This window comes from Pongo pygmaeus, chromosome 11, assembly GCF_028885625.2.
Source record: "Pongo pygmaeus isolate AG05252 chromosome 11, NHGRI_mPonPyg2-v2.0_pri, whole genome shotgun sequence".
NCBI lineage: Eukaryota > Metazoa > Chordata > Mammalia > Primates > Hominidae > Pongo > Pongo pygmaeus.
In genome coordinates, this window is record NC_072384.2 from 15666450 (window position 1) to 15682079 (window position 15630).

General features: G+C 42.9%; 1 long non-coding RNA gene across 1 annotated transcript in view; it reads right to left on the reverse strand.

Annotated features, from left to right (window-relative positions):
* The window catches only part of LOC129031735 (uncharacterized), a 45106-nt gene extending 33648 nt beyond the window's left edge, over window positions 1-11458 (reverse strand). The window contains exons 1-2 of the long non-coding RNA XR_008501106.1: window positions 9796-11458; window positions 8283-8479 (exon numbers count right to left, since the gene is read on the reverse strand). This is a non-coding gene — a long non-coding RNA (uncharacterized LOC129031735). The remainder of the gene's footprint in view (window positions 1-8282; window positions 8480-9795) is intronic.
* Between the last annotated feature and the right edge of the window lie 4172 nt (window positions 11459-15630).

Below are 15630 nucleotides of genomic sequence, written 5' to 3' on the forward strand. Positions count from 1 at the left end.
TGACATTTGTGTGGCAAGGACAGACCACCGACTGCTTAGACATGGCCTACGTCTACAAAATCACATTTATGGGTGGTTACAAATTCCTTTGCTTTTATTAACTGCTTGAAATGTTATTTACTTGATTGAATTACAGTTCTGGCCATTAACACTTTGGAATAACAACCCAGTTAATTAACATGGGAGAGCAGTGACAATGCCACCACCATCCTTAAGAGGGCCACATCAGCACAGAGAGCTCCTGGTGATGGGCGCTCCGCAGTGAACACCCTGAGATGGAGCAGGCGCAAGCCTTGTTTGAGTGGGCTGAACAGCGTGACTCCTTGGGGCTCCTCATTCATCCACCTCCTCCGGAAGGGATGATGAGGCTTCCTTCAGGGCTGTTCAATGCCCTTGTATTTGACTCCAGGAATGAAGGAGGGGGCACTCAGTGTTTCTGGAGTGCCTGATGTGCACCAGGGGCTTAGGTACATTATCTGATATTACCTTCTTATTAGAGGGTGAGTCACATGTTTCTAGTCCATACTTGCAATAGAGCAAACTAAAGTTAGTGTGATCAATGGAGTTGCTCATGTTTATACCCTGTGAGGGGCAGAGTGAGGTTGGACTCACACGGCTGTAGTGGTGACGGCTGTCAGCTGCTACAGTGGTCATCAGCTGTCCTTTAAGAAGTTTTCTGGAGCATCAAAATGGGAAACTAAGAAAGCTAAGATGAGGGAGGCGTGTTTTTCATTTTCACAAAGTGGCTGTGCCTCTCTCCATCCCTGTGGCTTCTGCCCACAGCCAAATCTTCATGGGATCTGCAGGCGTGTTGAAACTCCTCACAAGTACACCTCCCCCAGGGAGCAGCATCAAGCCAAAGGCCTGCCTAAGCTGTGCCTCTCTGCTGATGAACAGCCTCTGCTGCAGTCACTCTAGAATTTTTTTTTTTTTTTTTTGCCTTTTGCAAGAAACACACACAGTGTAATAACCATCTGGCCCCTTTATTTCTCAGTGGAGCTGCATGTGTTCAGTGCTGACCTTGCTGGCCTTGCATTTGGCTGGAAGCAATCCTCTTATTAAATCAGAAACCAGAGGGGACCCCTGCCCCTTACCTCTGACCCCAAGACAAGCCTGAGGCTGGCCTCATCCTGACTTCACCAGATTGTCTGGCATTTAAATGCCAACATCTCTCCTAAGAGCCGTGATGCAGGCAGGAGGCTGTACACAACTTTTTATACTTTATTTCTCATTTATAGGAAGAAAAGAAAAGGGAAAATGTCAGAGGAAATTCAGTGCTGACACCCAGGGCAGATAGCTTGTCGGACTAAGAGGACAAATGCCTATTGGATGAGGCTGCAGGACTCCCCAGAAAGATTGGGGGCCCTCCCACGTGACCCCATGACCTCTGATTGTTGCCTGCAATCTACTATCAGTGTAACTGCCTTTCCAGAGCACCTACTGCGTGCGAGGGACTGTGCTTGGCCATTGGCATGCCCTGTCTCACTCCTCAATCTTCACACCTATCCTGAGAAACAGGTCGTGCAGCAAGTGTGGGAAAGTCTAGCTTGGCAAGGCACAGAGAAGACCTGCTGCCTCCAGGCCTGTGGCCTTGACCATCCAGATCCTGGTGATCAGCCTGCAGCTTCAAAATCTGTGAATGGGGCATTCACTGTGGGCACCAAATACAGATAGGGGCTATGACCAGTGCTTTCTCTGCCATAGACCATACAATGCAACAGTGATGAGAAACTGCTTGGCCAGATGGGATTCGAATGGGCAAGTTCAGTAAAGAAACCGCACGTTCTCTGTGGTGCCCAACCGAGATGCCTAGGGTCTCTTACTGTATTTGGAATATTTGGATTTCCCCTGGACTGCCCTGGCATGCAGATCTGCTGCATTTGTTTGCTTGCCCAACTCTGCTTTTGTGGCTCCTTGACATTCACAACCCTCTGCTGACTGACCCTGACTTTCTGTAGATAATTTATTTTTATCTAGTTTTTCCACAGCATGGGTTCCCATGAAGACAGGGACCTGAAACAGAGGCTTGCATGCAAGTAGATTATTTGGGATATGATCATTGAGATCAAGAATGGGGACTACAGGGGTAGGAGGAGAGCTTGTGGATGAGGGGAAAGGCAAGACAAGGATGAGTATGGGATTTGCCATCACTAGGGCAGAACATTTCTGAGGAGCCTTAGGAGCTCTTTCTCAGCCCCTAACCCCGCTTGGTGAAAGGTAGCCCAAGGCATTAACTCTCTGGCATCTCTGGGTTGTGCAAGGACTGAGGCTGAGGTGCACCGATGCTGCAGGCCATGGCATCAGCTCATCCCATGGCAGGAAGCGAGAGTCAGGTAGCATCTGTCTGAAGTTGCCACAAGGCTGTTCAGCCCGTCACTGAAGTAGTGGCTGGAGTGAGAAGGGCTGAGAGGATTTGGGTGGTGCACCCATGATGTGCTACACACTTGCCATTGCACCTTTCACTTTTAAGTCAAGACGTTGACTCAGGATTTAACCAATATTCTACCCTAAGCAGTTATTCTTTAGATTTTGCTTGCCTCAAGGATGTTCCATTTCTTTTTGTTTTGTTTTGTTTTATTTGTTTGTTTGTTTGTTTTTTGAGATGGAGTCTTACTCTGTCACCCAGGCTGCAGTGCAGTGGCATGATCTTGGCTCACTGCAACCTCTGTCTCCCGGATTCAAGCAGTTCTCCTGCTTCAGCCTCCCGAGTACCTGGGATTACAGGCATGTGCCACCATGCCCAGCTGATTTTTTTTATTTTTATTTTTAGTGGAGATGGGGTTTCACTGTGTTAACCAGGATGGTCTCGATCTGCTGATCTCGTGATCCTCCCGCCTCAGCCTCCCAAGGTGCTGGGATTATAGGTGTGAGCCACTGTGCGTGGCCCAGATGTTCCATTTCTTAAAGCCAACTTTGCCTATCTCTGTTCTTATGCACACAGACATAGTAGTTGATTCCTTCTGGGCAAATCAGAGTCCCCAGTTCAGAGATGCCCTGTTGCAGACAGATAAATACAATGAGACTCAGAGACATTAAGGAACTTGCCTCAATTCACTGAGCGTATAGCTGCTGGGAGAGGTCTTAAACTCAGGCTTTGTCCTTTTTTCTACTGCATCACCCTACCTCTTATCCTATTGGACTTTAGGAATTTAATGTTTTTCATTAAGATTGCCTCAAGTAACTCTCTCTTTTTGTTTGTCTTGATCTATGCAAAATTTCTTTCTCATTAGTCTTAATAAGACTTTGACATCTCCTCGTTGTCTACAGAAGAGACTGCAAATACCTTACAATGGCTTTCAAGGTTCTCTAAGAGGTCTTTCCCAGCCCACCTTTACTTCCTAATAAGCACTTTATTAAGCAATATCAGATTATTGTCTATTCTTAGAATTTTTCAAAACCATCCTACTTCGCTGCCCTTGCTATTTCCAGTACTTGGCATTCCCTCTACTTCTCTATGCCTGAAAATGATGGAAATGGCCTTGGAATTGGGCAGTGAGTGGAGGCTGGAAGAATTTTGGAAAGCATGCTAGAAAAATCCTAGGTGCCTTTGAACAGACTATTAAATAGGGACACTGTTGAGGAAAATAAGGAGAATTTTAGAAAAATCTTAGAAATCACCTTAGAAAAAGCCTAAATTGCAGTAAACAGACTGTTAGTAGACATCTGTACTTGAAGGATACTACTAGCCAGGGCTCAGAGGGAAGTCAGTGACTTGGTATTGGAAACCAGAAGAAATGGGATCCTTATAATACAGTGGCAGGAAGCTTAGCAAAATTGTGTCTTGTACATTCACAGCGAGACTTGAAGACTGAGGAAGACTAGGAGGCTGCTGCCATTTGAAGATGAAGTGTACAATATGACAGGGAATCAAGTGAACAGAAAGTGTTGAGGGGGATCCCAGCAGATAGCCAACAAAAGGGAACCTCACTTCTACAGCAGCAAGGAACTGCATTCTGCCAAAAACCTAATGAACTTGGAAGCAGATTCTTTTCTGGAGTCTGTAGATAAGTGCCTGTCTTGTGGACACCTTGATTTCAGCCCTGGGAGACTCTAAGCAGAGGGGCCAGATGAGCCCACCTGGATTTGGGACCTACAAACTATGAGACAATAGATGGTGTTGTTTTAAGCCACCGATTTTGTGGTAATTCGTGACAGCGGTGGTAGGAAACGACTACATTGAGATTCATAGTACTTCTTACATCTGTTGTCATGTTTTTCATTTGTTTTAGAAAATTCTCATCCACTCCTAATACATTTTGTCTGATACATTATTTCTGCCCTTTCCTCCTGGACATTGAAGTAGATGAATGTTAGATATTTTCATCATTGTCCTTAGGTTGCTTATGTTTTGACATATGTTTCATGTGTATCGTTCATCTTTCTTTCTCACTAGTATTCAGAGAGACGGGTAAGTAGAGCTTATTCCATTTGATGTCTCCCAATCTCCTAATCCTCTCTTCAGTGTCACCCAATCTGTTAGTAAGCTCACCTGCTGTGTTCCTAATTTCATTTTTGTTTCCTTCAGTTTTAAAAATTCAGTTTGATTCTTTTCGATATTAATACATTTCAGTCCTCTGGTGGATTTCTCCATTGTGTCATTTATTTTCTTGACCATATTAATAATAAATATTTACTAGTATATTTTTCATTGCTATATTTCCATTGTTGGATTTTTCTCTTGATCTGGTTTCTTATGCTTCATAACATGAAATTAAAAGCCACTCATGGCCGGGCACCATGGCTCATGCCTATAATCTTAGCACTTTGGGAGGCCGAGGTGGGCAGATCACTTGAGGACAGCAGTTCGAGACCAGCCTGGCCAACATGGTGAAACCCCATCTCTACTAAAAATACAAAATTAACCGGGTGTGGTGGTGGGTGCCTGTAATCCCAGCTACTTCAGTCGAGAGGCTGAGGTACAAGAATCGCTTGAACCCAGGAGGTGGAGGTTGCAGTGAGCAGAGATTGTGCCACTGCATTCCAGCCTGGGTGACAGAGCGAAACTCTGTCTCAAAAACAAACAAACAAACAAACAAACAACAAAAAAGGCCACTCACTATGTACCAAACATTGAAGAGACCCTGGATAATGTTCTATTTCTTCAGCTGTGGTTTTTACCACTTTCTGCTCACCTTAGGCTCTTGTGTTCTAGCCTGAGAATAGGCTTACTTCCCTTCTCTCTGGGACCTTGGTCTTTTTGGCAAATATTGTCTTAATTTTGTTTTACTCTTCTCAGAAGGCTCCAAGGGATCTGTGAAACCACTTCTTTCTGCTTGACTTTCTCCTGGGCTTCCCATCCTTCCATCAGCATATCAGTCATTTCAAAGAACTTCCTTTCTCTCTGGGAATTTGGCCCCTTAAGTCTAAGCTCCTTTCAGTCTGTGGTCACATCAATCCTGGATCCTTAGAGGACTTTTTCTTTCTTCTTGCAGTTAAGGAAATAGGAGGAGTATCAGCTGTATGAGCTTTGGATGGGCCAAGTAAAACATATGTCTTTTGTTTGTAATCCTTTGCCTAGATTTGAGTCACATGATTGCACCAACCACAAGGAAGGCTGGAAAGTGTGGTCTATGCCTGTGCCCAGAATGAAAGAGACAGGTTTTGTGAGCACATAAAAACCTGTGCAACAGCACAGTCTAGATTTAATAAGCTGAGAGATTTAATTTGGGGCGTTTAATAACATTGCAAATGTGGAAGTGACCCAAATGACCTCTGAAGGTGCCTTCAGGCCTAGCGATTCCTATTTGATTTCTAAATGTGGTTTACTAAAGAATTGCATACAGCATGCTGATACACACAAAAAAATAAGAAGATGAAGACATTCTGCTCATTTTTAGGAATTAAATGCTACATTCACAATATAGCATATTCTTGTCTGAGGTGCCAAGAGAGTCTTCATGATTTAGAATTTACAATGGCCTCCCTTAAAAATACCATTCCTGCACAAATTAATTCAGTGTGTCCTCTGAATATTCAACTTCAATGAGCTGGAATAAATGTTCACTGGAGACTGGATAACTTAAAAGTCTCATCTAGCACAAAGCTAAAATGCCTTTGTATCCAAGGACAATATTATCTTATTTCAAATTTTCACTGTTGTTAAATTATGGTTTAAGTCTTAACTCCATGTATTTACCACCTCTGAACTTTTGATAGGTATTTGGGGGATGCAAGAAAAGCAAAACCAACATATCTTTTTTAAAGATATTATATTCTAACTAATGAAACTTAGGTGCAGAAACTGATAATGAAGTAATGCATCTGGAGAAGATCAACATTTCGATCAGAAAACAACAATCACACAATGAGGGCTATTATCGGTGATTTTTAAAAATTAATTCATTTTATTTTTAGAGTGGTTTTAGGTTTACAGAGAAACTGAGCAGAAAGTATAAAGAACTCTCATACACTATGGATTAGTTGGGTGCATTTACCACAATTGATGAGAAGATATTGATATATTGTTATTAACTAAAATCTGTAGCTTATATTAGGATTCACTTTTTGTGTTGTACAGTTTTATAGGTTTTGACAAATGCATAAAGTCATCTACAATAATATAAAGAATAGTTTTACTGCTGTTGTTTTAATGTGAAGTTTCCTGATGACATTTGATGTTGAACATATTTTCATGTGCTTAATTGCATTTGTCTATCTTTTTGATGAGGTATCTGTTCAGATACCTTGCCCATTCTGTAACTGGGTCATTTGTTTTCTTATTATTGACTTTTAAGAGTAGGTTGTATATTTTGAATAACAGTTCTTTATCAAATATGTGTTTTGAAAATATTTTCTCCCAGTCTGTAGTTTGTCATTTCATTCTCTTAACCATGTATTTCACAAGTCAGAAGCAACCTACTCATCTGACAAAGGGCTAATATCCAGAATCTACAATGAACTCCAACAAATTTACAAGAAAAAAACAAACAACCCCATCAAAAAGTGGGCAAAGGATATGAACAGACACTTCTCAAAAGAAGCATTTATGCAGCCAAAAGACACATGAAAAAATGCTCATCATCACTGGCCATCAGAGAAATGCAAATCAAACCACAATGAGATACCACCTCACACCAGTTAGAATGGCAATCATTAAAAAGTCAGGAAACAACAGATGCTGGAGAGCATGTGGAGAAATAGGAACACTTTTACACTGTTGGTGGGACTGTAAACTAGTTCAACCATTGTGGAAGTCAGTGTGGCGATTCCTCAGGGATCTAGAACTAGAAATGCCATTTGACCCAGCCATCCCATTACTGGGTATATACCCAAAGGACTATAAATCATGCTGTTATAAAGACACATGCACATGTATGTTTATTGTGGCACTATTCACAATAGCAAAGACTTGGAACCAACCCAAATGTCCAACAATGATAGACTGGATTAAGAAAATGTGGCATATATACACCATGGAATACTATGCAGCCATAAAAAATGATGAGTTCATGTCCTTTGTAGGGACATGGATGAAATTGGAAATCATCATTCTCAGTAAACTATCACAAGGACAAAAAACCAAACACCGCATGTTCTCACTCATAGATGGGAACTGAACAATGAGAACACATGGACACAGGAAGGGGAACATCACACTCTGGGGACTGTTGTGGGGTGGGGGGAGGGGGGAGGGATAGCATTAGGAGATACACCTAACAATAAATGATGAGTTAATGGGTGCAGCACACCAGCATGGCACATGTATACGTATGTAACAAACCTGCACATTGTGCACATGTACCCTAAAACTTAAAGTATAATAATAATAATAAAAAAAGTTTATTAAAGTCCAAGTTATCAATTTATTCTTTCATGGATTGCACTTTTGTTGGTGCATCAAAAAGTGGAACCTCAGGCCACCCAGAATTTCATCTGTGTTATCTTCTAGGAATTTAATAGTTGTACATTTTACATTTAGGTTTATTACCCATTTTGAGTTAATTTTTATAAAAACGGAAGTCTTAGTCTAGTTGTATTTTTTTGTATGTGATGTCCATTTGTATCAGTATCATTTTTTGAAAAACGTCTCCTTTCTCCATTGAATTACCTTTGCTCTCTTATTTGTTTTTTTGTATGGGAGGGGTGGGGAGGAGGGTGAGGTGGGTGTTTAGGGATTAACTTTGTCTTTAATTTTTAGAGCACATATAAAACTCTTTGGAGGTGTTTCATATCTGTAGGAGGAAGTCCAGATGCCCAACTGGGTATTCAAAAGCATTCAGAATGTATTCACTGTTTACTCTTTTCTAAAACATCATCTATTACATTTATTACTATACACATACCTGTCTACTTTCTGTTCCTCAAACTCCTCTCAGACTGTCATACCTCCTTTCCTTCTGTACATTGTTCTAATTAGAATGCCCTGCTTTGAATTCAACTGGACACATTTTCTGAAGACTGTGCAGGCAGACAAGAGTCTGTTGACTTTGCAAGTGATTTGTGACATCCATGTGATTGGTGACATTGAGAACAGCAGTTTCTGTAAGTGAAGGCAGAAAAATAATAAAGAGTAAATTACAAACTCGAGGTGAAGAAATTTGCCATAAGGCAAAAAGAAGGAAGCAGAAAAGGGTAGTAGGTAGTAGCTGGATGGAGATGTGGGACTTAGTGGAATATTTTTTGTTTTTAGAAGGGAGTAAATAGAATATTTGTTTTTGGATAGGGGTCCTTCCTCCTTTGAAGTACTCATAGCTTTATGATACTCCTCTGAAGTACCCACACCTATTTACTTGGCATATTCCTTACTTTCACTTACAGGTGATTTGATACCAGTCCTCAAGCACCTACCAGAGGGCCTTGTGCACATCGGCCTCTCTGCCAATGCTGTTAAATGGGTGACAGCCTTCTGAGGGTCAGGCACTGATGACCAAGGTTAGGAAACTGCAGAGTGTAGTGAGAAGGCCATTTGTAGGGAAAGCGGTGTAGGGCCCATGATTATGCAGGGAGGTCAGCACCCTGAGCCACTGCTGGGGGGACTCAACTCATGCTCAAGACATGGCTCTGAGCGGCAACTCATGAGTGCTCAATTTCCAGAGGAAATGTGTGAGTTCCTTTAAAAGTTTTTCCTTCACATTTTTGTTGATAGAAACCTAATTTTGCATTGGAGCAGCAATGTGCCTGGACTGAGAAATTTTGCTGGAAGTTTTCACTCTCAGCATCCCTTGCAGCTAGGGCTGGCCCTGTGACTGATATTGGCCAGTGTTATAAGAAGACATCTACTCTGAGGCTTCTGGGAAAGTTTATATTTTCCAATAAAAGAAGAGAACTTTTATCCCCATTTACATCCTGCATGTCTAGGATTCTAGGATGAAAATGCAGCCTGGAATTGCTGCAGATATATTTAGATTGGAAAAACTATGTGAGGATAAAAATCTAACATACCTGCAAGAGACTGAGTCCTTGATGAACTTATTGAATAAACCCTTAAACAGCCCATTGCACAACTTACTATTAAGTGATTGATTGATATCCTTAAGATTGAAGACAGTAAATTTTCTGTTTCTTGCTGCTGAACACATTCTAATATTAATAAAATTTCTTTTACCTTTTGTCTCAATATTTCTTACTTTTCCCAGAGAGATGAGCAGGAAGGAGGGATATTAGAAGAGAGAAAGTGAAAACTGGACTGAAACATTGCTAGCTGGGGATCTTAGGTAATTTGGTTAATTTCCTTCAGCCTCCAGTAAAAACAAAATAATTCAGATGTTCCTACAATTTGGGCAAACCTTATTTTCCACTAACAATGTCTGAACAAATGGGATTTTTAGATTAATATATTTATTGGTTGTAACGTACTTATTGCTGAGACATGCTGACACCATCAAGCTATAAAATGCAGTCCGTGTTTCCTGATGAGATAGAGCAGGTCCTATCTCGGTCAATGAGGGGAATAGGAATAGGGCACTTCAGATTAAGCACATTTAGGCTTCCTAAAGGAGTCAGGATCAGAAATACGGGCAGTGCCTGCCAGTCAGTGATAGAGAGGGCTCACGTTCTGAAGCAAAAGAAGTCAATGGTATGTCTTGATAAAGCTTGACTATGAACTTATCTCAATTTTCTTTTCAAGCAAGCAGGCATCTGATGGTAAGGGCATTCCTTATTGACTGAGCACAGGTTCTCCTTTTAGCTCTTGCTGACCCAATCAGCATGGAGGCTGCCGCATTTTTGAGGAGCTGATGACCAGCTAGTCTTTGTTTGAGGGTCTTGGCATGTGTGTCAGGCTGGGAAAACAACCCAGGACTGTGGCCTATCTCCCAGGCTCCTTGATGCCCCCAAGCCAACAGCTCTTTAGATTTTTTTCCTGTCTTCCCACCTTGCAGGCCAGCTTTCTCTTTGTAGCTAAAAATAAATTATGGCCTCAATCTTAATTTCCAGAGATAGTAGTTTATTAAGTAGGACAGGAATAAATGCAATTAGGTTGTGATGCATGGAGCTGATCTCAGGACTTGGTTTTCAATCACAATAGCCTCTCTTTAGGCAACTCACTCCTAGTCCTATTCTCTGCACATGTGGGAATTATAATGAGCACCAAGCAGAATGAATGAAAATAAATCCAGACCGAGAACCACTGATGAAACTGCAACCCACAAGAGAAAACTAGCCAGAGTATCTGCACAGGAAGGATAGGGAGACTTCTCTTTATAATAACAGAACCCATAAGACTATCTACAAGGTGAGCATGAGAACTGAAGGTTATTCAAATAAAGATGTTTCTGAGCAAAGCTAAGTTAACCACTCAAAGACTGAAAGAACTAACAAAATGTATGCTTCATGGTGAAATAAACTTAATCCTGAAGAAATAATTAAGACAAACATGAAAACAGAGAAAAAGAAAGTTGTCAGGATAGAGTATATCAAGCAAGAAAAAATTAAATATAGAAACAAGGTGAACTGAAACATCAGGTAGGAAGAAACATGCAAAATGAGGAGAGTGAGTAATTCGAGTTTCAAGAAACAGTATCAAAGTTCTTACACTTGTTGACCAAAAGTGGAAATTATAGACCAACTTTAGACATTTTGAAATAAAGAATGTATCCTCAAAGCTCAAGTGTAACCACCAAAAGAATGAAAAGGAGATTTATAACTAAATCTCCTAAACCAGTAGAAGTTATACTTGTAGAAACCTTAATAAATCTAACTCATGTGACTTTTCTCTTCTTCTTAGGTTCTGCCCACAGGGGAGATTGTGACCTATTGCTGGCCCCAACACCAAGTTGAAGTTACACATTTGCCTTGGCCCTGCCCTGAAGAAGGCACTGTGACATATTGCTGGGCCCAGCACCAAGGTGATGGGACTCTCCTCTTCTAACTGGACCTGCCCACAGAATAGAGGGTGGCATATTGCTGGGCCCAGCACAAGGGCAATGTTATTCTTCTGCCTGGTCCCTGCCCACGGGGTGTCATTGTCACGTATCTCTGGGCCCGTCTCCTAGATGACGTGACTCTCCTCTTTCTCCTGGAACCTGTCCACAGTGGGGATTGTGACGTATTGCTTGGCCCAGCACCTCTGTGATGTGACTCTCCTTTGCCTGGGGCCAACCCACTGGGGTAATTGTGACATATAACTGGACCTAGCCCCTAGGTTTTGTGACTCACCTCTCCTTCCTGAGCCCTGCCCACAGGGGGGCCCTGTGTGGACCCCTCACCTAGGTGATGTGAGTCTCTTGCCTGGGCCCACCCCTCAGGGTGTGCAGTGACATATTGCTGGACCCAGCACCTAGGTGATGTGACTCTTTTCTACTGCTTGGCTCTGCCCAAGGAGAAATTGTGATGTATCACTAGACCCAACACCTAGGTGATGGGACTCTCCTCTTTTGCCTGGGCCCCACATGTTTTGGGTATTGTGACCTGGGTGATGGGAGCCTACTGCTTGAACCCTACCCACAGGGAGCTTTGTGACATATCTCTGCATCCATCACCTAGGAGATGTGACTCTCCTCTCATGCCTGGCCCCAGCAAAAAGGGGGGATCGTGACATGTCACTGGACTCATCATCTAGGTGATGGGACTCTCCTCTTTTGCCTTGGCCCCACATACTTTGGGTATTGTGACATAACGCTGGGCCCAACACCTGGGTGATGGAAGGCTCCTGCCTGGGCCCTGCTCACAGAGAGCCTTGTGACAGATCTCTGCATCCATCGTCACCTAGATGTTGTGACTCTCCTGTTCTGCCTGCACCCTGCCCATGGGGAAGATTGTAACATATCCCTGGGTGCTGTTCCCAGTCTCGCCTCATGGCCTTTGCCCCAGCTGTGTCCTCTGCCCTGCAGGATGCACCTCTGCTCCGTGTGGCTCCCTCCCACTCTCACTCTCCAAGTGCCCCGAACCCCTGAGCCCCACTGCAGCCCCACTGTACCCTGGCTCTGCAGCGCTGCTTCTTCATGATGTGCGTCTTCTAACAGCAGACGGGGGCATGAATGTGGACGCCTCATTCACTGCTCTGCGCCAGCATCCAGAGCAGTACTGGAGCCCAGAGCAGGCACCTGACTGATAGTTGTTGAATGAGTACAGTAATGAATGACAATGAAAACACTGTGTAGAAACACTGGCTGAATAGTACCTAGAAAGAAAATGTCTCAAATACCTACATTAGCAATGAAAAAAACACTGCTAATTAATGAACTAAGCATCTAATTCAAGAAACAAAGCAACGCATCTAACTTATAGAAAAAGTTAAAAAAATAAAAAACATAAGATCAAAAACTGAGGGAATGAGAGCATCAAGAAAAACAGAAGTTCCTTCTTTGAAGAGCACTGTTCAATAATACCTTCTGCAACGTGAGGACATTCTGTGCTAACTCAGCAGCCACTAGTCATGTGTGTATTCAGTACTTTAAATGCAGCTAATCCTCTGACTGAGGATCTAAATTTTTAATCGTATTTAAGTTTAATTTTAATCTATTTAAATTAGCCATATAAGGCTAGTGATACTGCATTTGACAGCACAGTTCTAGAATATTTCAATACAGTGTTCCCAAGTTGATATGTACAATAATTATTGTGGGAACATAATGGGGGATAACTAGATATACCCTAAATGCTAGAATATTTCAATACAGTGTTCCCAAGTTGATATGTACAATAATTATTGTGGGAACATAATGGGAGATAACTAGATATACCCTAAATGCTAGAATATTTCAATACAGTGTTCCCAAGTTGATATGTACAATAATTATTGTGGGAACATAATGGGGGATAACTAGATATACCCTAAATGACTACCAGCAGTAAAAGGCATTAATAAATTGTGATAGATTCATGCAACATAAAATTATTTAAAGTTAAAAATGATTTACTAGAGTTGTGCAATTGAGTGATGTACAAATGCTAATGCTCAACTGCTTCAAACCTACAATAACAGCAGTTTCAAGGATTTCAGCCTAATATATTAATAAATATATTTAAATTCCAAAAATATTCAATTCTGTGTCAAAAGCAAATTGCATAATCATATTTAGAGTATCATGTTACTAAATATTATTTAGAGTAACATTTTAAAACTCTTACAAATTAGCACTTTATGTTTTGGGGATGGGAATATATGCAGAACAATTGTTTATTGATATTTGACACAAATGTTCCTATCTCTGGATGAGGGACACGGATGCCCTCAAGGAGGGGTATGTGAGGTCCTCAGATTGCTTAAAAATCTGAAGCCAATGGACAACATATTCAAACTTGCTGAAGCTGGTGGTGAGGAAATGGGTGTTCATTATTTTATACAATTTCTCATGTAATAAGAAGGAGACAACAGGAAAGAGAAGGCAAATAAATCAAGTCTCCAGTGCTCTGTTTTCAAAGCCTCTGCAGTAGACTTCCTGGAGCCCCCGACTGTGGTTGCAGCACAGGAGGCCTGTGCCTTGCAGAGGCAGCAGGCACAGGTGGCCAGGAACACGGCTTCATCTTGCCCATCTCCTGTAGAACGGGGCCCTTTCGGTGCCAGGAGGGCATGAGGAAGCATCAAGGAGAGCGTGGACAGGCTGCGAATCTCTTAGTGTCCCCTCTGAGTCTCCCTGGAAGACCACAGTGAGGGTATCGGGTCACCTGGCTGAATCTCACATGACAGTGAGCAGCGTAGCTGGGCCTGCCACCACCATAGAGTGAAGGGCCTCTCATAAATGGCCTGGAATCATCAACCTATCATATAATGCACACACCAACTAGGAAGGTCCAACGCACATCTTGTGACTTTCGGGAAATCACTTTCTGCCCTGAAGACCTCTCCCTTCTCCAAAGGCCATGTCTGCCCGATCCTCACTTATCAAAGGCAACTGGCCCCATCCACCTCACTGCCTGGCACATGCAGCCAGCACAGGGCCACCTCCCCTGCTGTGACCGGGCTTATGTCACCACTCTGCCTGCCCCTTTGGTGTAGTTTTCCTTGCTCTTGTTTTCTCTGGGAAAGGAGGTCTCACACAGGTGGACATTAGATCATGGTCTTGCAGTGGGGGAGCTGCTGGGATGAGGCTTCCTTAGCTGAACCCCAGATGGGACCAGCCAGCTCAGTGCCAGGCAAGGAGGAGCTTCAGCCTCCCTTTCTGGGACAAAGCCTGTGCCTGGGAGTTCATGGCATGAAGGGACAGAACCAAACAAGGGTCCCCCAAGGTGGCAAAGCCCCAAAGAGACAAGAAGGAGAAGCTAACTGAACACATGCACCCAGCTTCTGCTTCCAAATGTACCAGTTAGATAATTCACTCCTCCTTCCCTCACAGAGTGTGGGGGCAGAGAGGAGGCCCTTCTGCATGGAATGAACAGCTAAGACCTTCCCCTTATTTATGTTGCTTTGGTATTTGTTGCTAACTATTATGGCCAGCAAATGGGCTAGGCCATTTGTATTCACTTCTCCTTTTACCCTCCCCTCAGTAGCATGAGGTATGAACTTTCCTTAGAATAGAGATGACAGTAACAGTGGGTATCAGAGCTATGCTTAAAATCCAAGTCCAACTTGGAGCCAGAGCTTCTGCCGGAGAGCAGACTGCTCTGTGACTGCAGGTATGAGGTGCAGAAATGAGGGCCTATGGGCCCTGGGTGCAGACCCCATGCGTGGGCCTGGACCCAGCTCTGTTTGTGGGATTGTGCGTAGGCTGGATGCTTGGGGTGGGAACCCCACAGTCAACAGTCGTGGATTGGCCTGCCCTGAACCCTGTGAATGCAGCTGTAGGGAAGCGGACCGGGAAGGGAGGAAGAGGCTGCTAGCTGATCTCGGTGTAGGACTCTCACTATGATTCCAGCCTCTCTGGAGACAGGTCAGCACTGGGTGGGATGTCAGGGCTGAGCTCACACTGTTCTCTCCCCACAGTCAACTCCACCAAGGGTCAGTTGTTCTGGTGGAACGACTGTGTGCCCGGAGTCTAAGATAAATTATCAACAACAAGTCTGTTTAATGAGCACAGACATTTGGTTGAGAGCATAATGAAAATAAATCTGCAAAGCGTTTTCAGTTGATTTCCCCATTTAGGGTCTGTCATATTAGCATGGCTTTCTGGTTTACAAAATAAGCCTACATGAAGGCACAATTAGAACCTCCTGAAAAATCTTTAATCCCTTTCCTTGTTGATTTAAAATATGGCTTTCCTTATTCTTCCTCAGCACCCTGGCACAGAACGCAATGTGCCCCAAACCCCACGC